Source organism: Silene latifolia, chromosome 2 (assembly GCF_048544455.1).
Source record: "Silene latifolia isolate original U9 population chromosome 2, ASM4854445v1, whole genome shotgun sequence".
Classification (NCBI taxonomy): Eukaryota; Viridiplantae; Streptophyta; class Magnoliopsida; order Caryophyllales; family Caryophyllaceae; genus Silene; species Silene latifolia.
The window spans coordinates 186,197,781-186,207,377 of record NC_133527.1 but is presented as its reverse complement, the minus strand read 5'-3'; positions in this window follow the sequence as shown (position 1 = coordinate 186,207,377).

The following is a 9,597-nucleotide window of genomic DNA, read 5'->3' as shown; positions in this document are numbered from 1 at the left end:
CCTTCATGTAATTAATTCTTTAGCATCCGTCTCATCCATGTTTTACTGTTTTTTTATGACCCATTCATATGTAAATAATCCATTAAACCACTTTCATCCGGGTAATGTCATCAATCGATCCATTAAAATTAACAATTAACATTAACGATTTGCGATTCGGCCATTCAGAAGAACTCACCCTTGGAAAGACGCAAGAATCGCCGCGCTTCTTCAGAGGGCGCACTCTTGCTGCTGTGTTCCAGTTGAGTTCTCCCTAACCCCTTTCTGCTTTGACCTAGTTTAATTAGTCCACGTATTTAATTAACTAATATCCGTATTATCACCGATTTACATTATCATGTATTCCTTTTATTCTTTTATTTCTTTCTTTTCTCAAATTATCCGTTTTAAAGGTATTTTCGACATAAATCGCCTAATCCAATGTAATTAATGTAATTTTCATTATTGTAATTCATAATTATTGTATCTTTTATTGCTTGTATGTTTTCACATGTAATTGAACATTAATTCCAACTTCGACATTAATTGTATGCCTAACTAATTGTTCACCGACTTAGTCTAATTCTCACATGTTAGGATTAATCCATGGATGTTGCATTGCATGCATATAGCCGACGATATATCGAGTACGAATAACTTCCCTAATCATTAGTAGAGGCCGCTATCGAGGCGGGCGGGATTAGGTGTTCGATCAAAAGAGCTTCCTAATACGTACCCTCACCCCTTACTCTAGATCTCCGTGAGCACCCGTGTTCATTGGCATCCACGAGAGTCATTCTAGACATAGAATGCTAAGGGTAACGATTGCTTAGTTCATGTCACTACTTTATGTCTTGACATGACATGAGGTATTCGAACGGTTCCAATTTCCCATAAAAATTGGTGGCGACTCCATACAAAATGCAAACGCTTGTCCCCGTTTCTCACCAAGCGCCCCCGTGGGCGGCCCGCTGTCCACGCTTGGCGACTCATGGGGATATTACACTTACGTGTAGCTAGGGTGAAACTTGAACAAGGTTAGGGAATAAGTTTGTACAAGACAATTGTCGGTTTTCATAACTCGGTCTTCCTAGATCGTTTATTCGGCCTTCCTAGGCCCAACCCAACCCATTCGACCAATTGTCCCGTCTAAACGGTCATAATTCTTATTTGGGCCTAAGGATGGATAGCGATTGACGTCATCTGTACCATGATGCTTACTCTTGTTTGTATCAAGGGCCTTCACTACTTGAGGAAATGGACTAGGAATCGGTCTTACTCTTGTTTGGCACGAGCCTCTCCACAGACTTCGGGTTTGATGGTTCGGTATGGCAACCCACCCTTTAAACCAAAACCCTTTTCAATGCACTCAGCATCCCGTTATAATGCTTGTATAAATGTGTAAACCTTACGTGATCACCACTTCTAAACAAAACCATGACGAATTTTCAAAAAAATCAAAACTCATTTTCAAACAAGAATTTCGAAAAAGTAGGCCTTCAATTAGCGCAAAATCCGGTCAAAACTCTGTCCGTTTGTCAAGTCAAAATTCGGGCCGCAAGCCCATTTCAAAACCTCACTTCGAGTCCACTCCTGCAACTACACTACAGTTGACTAGGACACACATTTTCAAAGACCTTGTCTTTCTTCAAAACTCACTCAACACAAGTGGCACACACCCACTTCACGAGTCAAAACTTTTCTTCTTTTAGCAAGTGTGATAGAATAGTCGATCGTTTTTTGATTCGTCGCCGATCTCTTATCCAGTTTCCAAGATGCTTGGGTCAAGTGATGAAACAAACCTCCAGCAAATTCAAGAAAGTAGTGATCGAATCCTAGCCGCGATAGCCCAAATGCAAATCACTCAAGAACAAACCTATGACCGCCTTGAACTTATCGAAGGCCGTATCTTTGATGTAGAGGGAAGGTTGCCTCCCCTTAAAGGCGAAGTACTACAATTTTCTGATGACGAGTCTAAAGATGAGAATCCTGCCCTAGGGACAACCGCAGCTGAGAAAAGACTCCAATACCTAGAGGAGCAATTGATGTACCATAAGGGGGATGACATCTATAGGGAAAACAATCGCAAGTATGAAGCCGTCAATTCCAAATTGCCTACCAACTTTAGCATGACGGATATCCCTAAGTTTAAAGGACATGAGAACCCTTTGAACCACATCCGCGCCTTCAAGGACTACATGTCTATCAAAGGCATCAAACCCGAGATGTTCTTAAGGATCTTTCCTTCATCTCTTGACACCATTCCGAAGAATTGGTTCTACACTTTGGATCACAAAAAGGTCGCTACTTGGGAAGACGCCGCGATCGAATTCTCAAAACAATACGCGGATAATGGCGAGATCCAAGTCAACATGCGTACCCTAGAGGTTCTTACCCAAAATGACAAAGAAGGGTTCACCGACTTCCTAAGTAGGTGGAGGAAGACTAGTACTCAACTAGTTGAACGCCCGGATGAGGCCACTCTTGTGGAAAAGTTCGTGGATAATCTCAAGCCCATATATGCCAGTCACTTGAGATATCAAAACATCAAGACTTTCAAGGACTTAACCGTACTAGGGACACGGATTGAAGATGACATCCGCAAAGGACTCTTGTCCAAAACGGTAGGTCGAGGATATCAAGGGTCCACAAGTCGTTCATACGGCTCTACTAGCAAAACCGACGAAGTTAACCTTCTCGAGCCATCCAAGAAAACTAGCCCACCAAGGAAGTTCACAAACCTTGGGGATACATACTCCAACGCCCTAAAAAGGCTAATGAAGCAAGGTAAACTCCAACCCATTGGACCTACTCCCGAACCCAGAAGTCCAAGTTCGGGATGAAAACTCCTCTTGTGAATACCATAGGGGCAAAGGGCACGACACAGAAAAATGCTACAAGTTGAAACACGTGCTTCAAGATATGATTGAAGATGGTCGACTTCCAATTCCACCAGGAGGTAAGCCCAACAACACTCAGAATCCTCTTGGAGTTCTAGTGATTACAAGTGACGAATCTACCTTAGATTGCTCACCGAAAACGAAGTTCATGCAATTGAGAAAGAAAGGCTCTACTCTACTATCTCCCCTACCATTTCCGACTTCATCACATGGGCAAGGAGTGTAAATAGACAAGTGTGGGAATTAGAAAACATGGTAACGACCTTACGTAATCCCAATGCAATACCTAAAGAACGTGTACCATTGATCTTCTCTCAAAATGCCTTTATGCAAGAAGTAGTCGTCGTGGTCAATGGACTAGTCGATCAAATCATACGACTAGAAAATGATATCATGAGAATGAAGGAACTAGCTACAGTCAACGGGGTTTGGGCCGATGACGATGAAGACGAATACCTCATTGAAAACTCCTTAGTCAAGGAAATAGTCCAAAATGGTGAAGACCCAGATGTGGATCACCTAACTCGTTCGGGTCGTCCATATCAAAGCACTACTCAAAACGGTCCAACCAACGTCATCACACCAAATGACAACGAAGACGACCCCACTGATCATTTGCTCAAGCAATTACGAAAAACCAAGGCTGATCTTTCGGTCACCGGCAACTAGTGGCAAGCTCATTTCCGCATCGCCAAGCTTTACTGCAAGCTTTGGCCAAATTGAATGTAGCACATAACTCCACTCCTGAAGATGTAGTCAACTTGGTCTTCCAAGAACCACCGAGGCTAAGTAATCCTATTACTTTCTCAGATGAAGACTTGCCACCTTTTGGCGCTAGTCACAACCTTGCTCTATACATCACTGTCATCTGTCTAAAGAAGAATGTGCCAATGACTTTGGTAGATGGGCTCCGCGGTCAACGTCATACCCCTCAAAACGGCATACAAACTAGGCATGAAGGAGTCGGATTGGACTCCCACCAATCAAGGTGTACGTGCATATGACGGTACACGACGAAAAGTGGTTGGACTTTCTAGCCTAACCATAGCCACGGGACCAATCGAGCGAAAAGCTAATTTCCAAATAGTAGACATCGAAGCTTCATTCAACATACTTTTGGGAAGGCCTTGGATTCACGCTTCCAAAGCGGTAACATCCACCCTCCACCAAAAGATCAAGATCCCACTAAATGGCAAAGTTGTGACGATCACTTCGTCACCCATCAAGGCAATAATTGAGAAGCAATCAAACAACCAAGTCCTTGCGGATCCCATATACGAACTTGGGGGCTTCCAAAGTGTGAGCGTCATAGAAAGTGAGTTGGCACCCTTATACTATAATCCCTACTCCAACTTGGTGGTCAACCACATACTCAAATCCCAGGGATACTTCCCTGGAATGCCTTTGAACCCAATCCGGAAGAACACCTTCGCACCATACAAGAAAGGCAACTCGACAAGGATACCACTTGGATTAGGATACAAACCCACAGCTGAAGAAGTTCTCGAAATGCTCGCTCAAGTCCAAAATCGCAAGCACGTGGGAGTCCAAATGAGACCATATCTCCCCACTCTAAATGGGTACTTCGTTCAAGAAGGAAGTTCAGAACTCTTCCATGGATTTCCCGAACCTTGGCATTATCTTGAGAGGAAGTTAGCCGGAATCGAGATCTTTCACGATTGCTACTTCATTCCTCCCGAAACGGTTCCTACCGTCAAAACCCGTCAAGCACCTTGCTTCGACGAACAAGCTGTTAGCCTCTTGTTTGGAGAGGACCGATTCATTAGGGCCGCGCAGGATGAGATCATTACTATGATACTTCAAGACGATCGCTTCAACCCCACCGCGTTAATCACGTAAACCGACACAAAGCAAACGAAGGATGGAGAAAATCTATCAAATGAACCAACAACCAAGGAAGACTCTTCAAGCTCACTACTGGAGAAGGAGAGATGTTCAAAGGAGAACCAGAAGACGACGAGTTCGAGTCGGAGTCGGAGTCGGAGTCAGAGTCGGAGTCTAGAGAAGTCATTAGAGAGTCTACTCCTGTTGTCATCCCCACTCCCTTCGTTTCTCCTAGCTTAGCCTCGAGTAGTCACAGTAGTTCGGGAAATGCCTCACCATCGTTCCTTTGCCGCCACGGACCATGGATCAGTTGGCTTCTTTGTTTCAACTTTACTCAAATCTTAATATGAATAAATCGGGTTCGCGCTTACTCTCTGTGTTCTTTCGAGTGCAATTCATTTATGATGATACTGAGGATGACCAAGACCCAGACTTGACCGAAATACCTCCCTACGTAGCCAAAGAAATATTACAGGAAGGGGAAGGGGGACCAGTAATAGAGGACACCGAACCCATCAACGTAGGAACCGAATTAGAACCCAAAGAACTTAGGATAGGGACTACCTTGAGCTCTACCGAAAGGGCCGATTTCATAGACCTCCTAAACGGATTCAAAGACGTTTTCGCTTGGTCCTACAAAGACATGCCAGGGATCGACAGGGATATCGCCGAACATAGAATTCCTATTAAGCCGGGTTTCAAACCTGTGAAACAAAAGCTTCGACGAATGAGGACAGAATGGGCTCTAAAGATTAAGGAAGAGGTGGATAAACAATTCAAAGCCGGGTTCATCAAAGTTTCCGAGTACTCTGACTGGGTAGCCAACATAGTACCTGTGCCCAAAAAGGATGGGAGAATCCGTGTTTGTGTTGACTTCAGGGACTTAAACAAAGCAAGTCCAAAAGATGACTTCCCTCTACCTCACATTGACATATTGGTGGACAATACTGCAGACCACGCATTACTATCCTTCATGGATGGATATGCGGGATATAACCAAATCAAGATGGCCATGGAAGATATGCACAAGACCGCTTTCGTCACCCAATGGGAACATATTGCTATACGAGAATGCCATTCGGATTGATTAAACGCCGAGCTACATACCAACGCACCGCGACTACACTCCTACATGACATGATGCACAAAGAAGTTGAGGTATATGTAGATGACATGATCGTCAAATCCAAAGAAAGAGAAGGACACATTGCAAACCTTCGCAAGTTCTTCGCAAGGCTACGAAAGTACAACATGAGACTCAATCCTCAGAAATGCACATTTGGGGTAACATCCGGAAAACTCCTGGGATATGTCGTCAGCCAACGCGGTATAGAAATAGATCCCTCGAAAATCAAAGCTCTAATCGAAATGCCACAACCTCAAACAAAAAAGAAGTCGAGGATTCCCGGGAAAGGTACAATATATAAGTCGATTCATATCGAAACTTACCATGATTTGCGAGCCTATCTTCAAGAAACTCAAGAAAACAGACCACACCATGTGGGATGACGATTGTCAAAAGGCGTTTGACCGAATCAAGGAGATATTGGCTAAACCACCAGTGCTCATGCCACCACAACGAGATCAACCTCTTGGTTTATATCTCACAGTAACTGAAACTGCCATGGGTGCTATGTTAGCTCAAACTGTAGGAAGCGAAGAAAGACCTATTTACTATCTAAGTAAGAAGTTCTTGGAATATGAGTGCAAATACTCGCAACTCGAAAAGACATGCCTCGCTCTTGTGTGGGCGACGAAGAAGCTACGTCACTACATGCTTAGCTACTCCGTCAAGATATATTCCAAAATGGATCCAGTCAAATACCTCTTCGAGAAACCCGTCCTCAATGGACGTCTTGCAAGGTGGACTCTGATGCTCTCAGAATTCGACCTCAAATATGTCCCACTGAAAGTCATAAAAGGTCGTGCCGTCGCCGAGTTCTTCGCAGAAAATCCTATCAACGACGCACAAACCATAGACACTTGGTCATTTCCCGACGAGGACATACTTCAAACAGACGTGGACTCTTGGGATCTATACTTTGATGGAGCATCAAATTTAAGAGGATTCGGAATAGGAGTGTTGCTCATTTCTCCTGAAGGTGAACATACACCAATTGCTGTCAAACTCGACTTCGAGGTGACAAACAATGCTGCAGAGTATGAAGCTTGTCTCATTGGATTACAAGCGGCAGTAAGCTTAGGCATCAAAAACCTCCGAGTACATGGGGATTCATCACTGATCATCAACCAAGTTACAGGATCCTGGAAAATCCGAAGCGAAAGCCTCGCACCCTATCAGGCTAGAATAGACCAAGTGGCTCAATTCTTCGATCACGTAACCTACTTACACCTACCTCGAGAGGAAAATCAATTTGCAGACGCTCTTGCGAAACTTGCATCTTTGATAAATATGCCAGACCACATGGTAGAAATGCCTTTGTGTATTGAACGACGATCGGAACCGGCTTATGTCCATCAAATCACCAATGAAGAAGAAATCACACAGGAACCCTGGTTCCAAGCGATCCTGAACTTCAAGCTCAATGGTACCTATCCACCAGATATGGACAAAAGGGGACAACGTGCTATACGCCTATTAGCTTCCCAATACATCCTCATGCAAGGAGAATTATACAAAAGAACACCTCTTGGTGTAGTCCTACGTTGCCTTGATCATTCACAGGCACGAAAGGTGATGGAAGAAGTCCACGACGGAGAATGCGGTCCTCACATGAGCGGGCCCATGATGGCAAAGAAAATCACACGTTTAGGGTATTATTGGACCACCATGGAATCCGATTGCATCAAATACGTGAGACATTGCCACAACTGCCAAATCTTCGGGAATGTACAACACGTCCCTCCTTCGTTGCTATACACGATGACATCTCCTTGGCCATTTTCTGCATGGGGAATCGACATAATCGGGAAGATAACCCCAGCCGGAACAGGAGGTCACTGTTTCATTCTGGTAGCGATTGACTATTTCACCAAGTGGGTAGAAGCGGCCTCCTACACTGCTCTTACGGCTAAAAATGTGGCAAAATTCATACAAAACAACATCATTTGCCGATATGGTTGCCCACATGAGATCATCAGTGATAACGGGTCACACTTCCAAGCCGAAACCGAGCAATTGCTAGCCAAATATAAGATTAAGCATCACCACTCTTCGCCCTACAGACCACAGACTAACGGCGCGGTAGAGGCGGCAAACAAGAACGTTGTCACAATTCTCAAGAAAATGACTGACAACTACAGAGATTGGCCAAGCAAGATACCCTTTGCCTTATGGGGATATCGTACATCAGTTAGGACGCCCACTGGGGCCACTCCTTTCTATTTGACCTACGGCATGGAGGCCGTACAACCAGTCGAGCTGGAAATACCATCCTTGCGTATTCTACTCGAAAGCCAAATCCCTGAAGCCGATTGGAAGAGGGATAGATATGAAGAACTCATCCTCCTGGATGAACGTAGGCTACGCGCCTTACATAATGTCCAAACATATCAAGCACGTATCAAACGAGCTTTCAACAAAAGAGTTAGGCCAAGAAACATCAAAGAAGGAGACTTAGTACTCAAATCGGTTAGAGCTCTTTTACCTGTCGACCCAAGGGGAAAATTCAAACCTAATTGGGCCGGACCATATCTAGTCAAATCCATACTTCCAGGGGGTGCGGTTAGAATCACAGACCTAGACGGGAATGAGTTTTCAAACCCCACAAACCTTGACCAACTGAAACAATACTATGCCTAGAATAGGAACAAACACGCGCCTCGCGTAAACCCATGTGTCGCTCTTGTGGCACTAAATAAACGACCCTGGCCAAGCTGAAATAAGCTAAGTGTCACTACGCTCTTGCATTTTGACAAGATTGTCATTCTCATATCATCAAATAAACTAAATTCGCACCTTGAGAACAAGCAAAAGCTCATGCTTATTTTCTATGTTCATTACAAGCTCTTGCTTCGAACAATTATTCTTTTACATTTACTCGAACTACGCGCAAGGGTTTGATTTCGCTTTTTAAGTGAATACGTAGGCAATCCTTCACGGGATTCAACCCATTATACCTAAAATGTAAATAGAAGGACATTTGCATTGCATTTGAAATTCGACAAGAATAATAAAAGAAAATCGCAACGGTTTCATAACCATTTAACCTTTTTTATTCCATTCATTTTCTAATAATAATAATACGATACATAATAAAAATAGAATAGGCTAGGATTCTAAAAATCCCTCCTTTTTATTACAACAATAATAATAATAATCAAATAATAAATAAAGACTCGGGCTATTCCTTCATCTTCCCCTTGCCCTTGTCATTCTTGTCATACTTCTTGTCACGACCTCGAGCCGGGCGCTCTTGCACCACTTCAGACCTAATCACCAACGGTCTTTCTCGAGGCCTGACTCTTCCATTCTTGCCAACCACCACTTCCGCAACAGGAGTAGTCTTTGATTTCTTCGAAGGATGAATGACCAAATCCAGCTTCTTCTTCTCCTTCGTCGATGCTTCTCCTTCTCTTTCTCTCCCTCTCGCACCTTGTAGTCAACAGGCTCGCGTTTCCTCAGTCTCTCGCGTTCTTCCGAAGTTGCAGCCTTTCTCCACCTCAGATAGGAATCCGACACCCACAAAGCATTGGCGGAGAACCTCAAGAACCACATGTTCCTTTGGGCCCATTTGATAGCCCACTCTCTTCGGCTCTCGGTGGTAAGCGCTACGGCGATCTGCAGGAACGGTATCAAGCCTCGGGATAGTCCGCTTCAACCCGACTTGCCTCATCAATCTTTCCTAAAAATGCATACCATGAACTCCAGTCCCGGAATGCGCACGGACCTAGTGGGATCCAAAGAAGACAC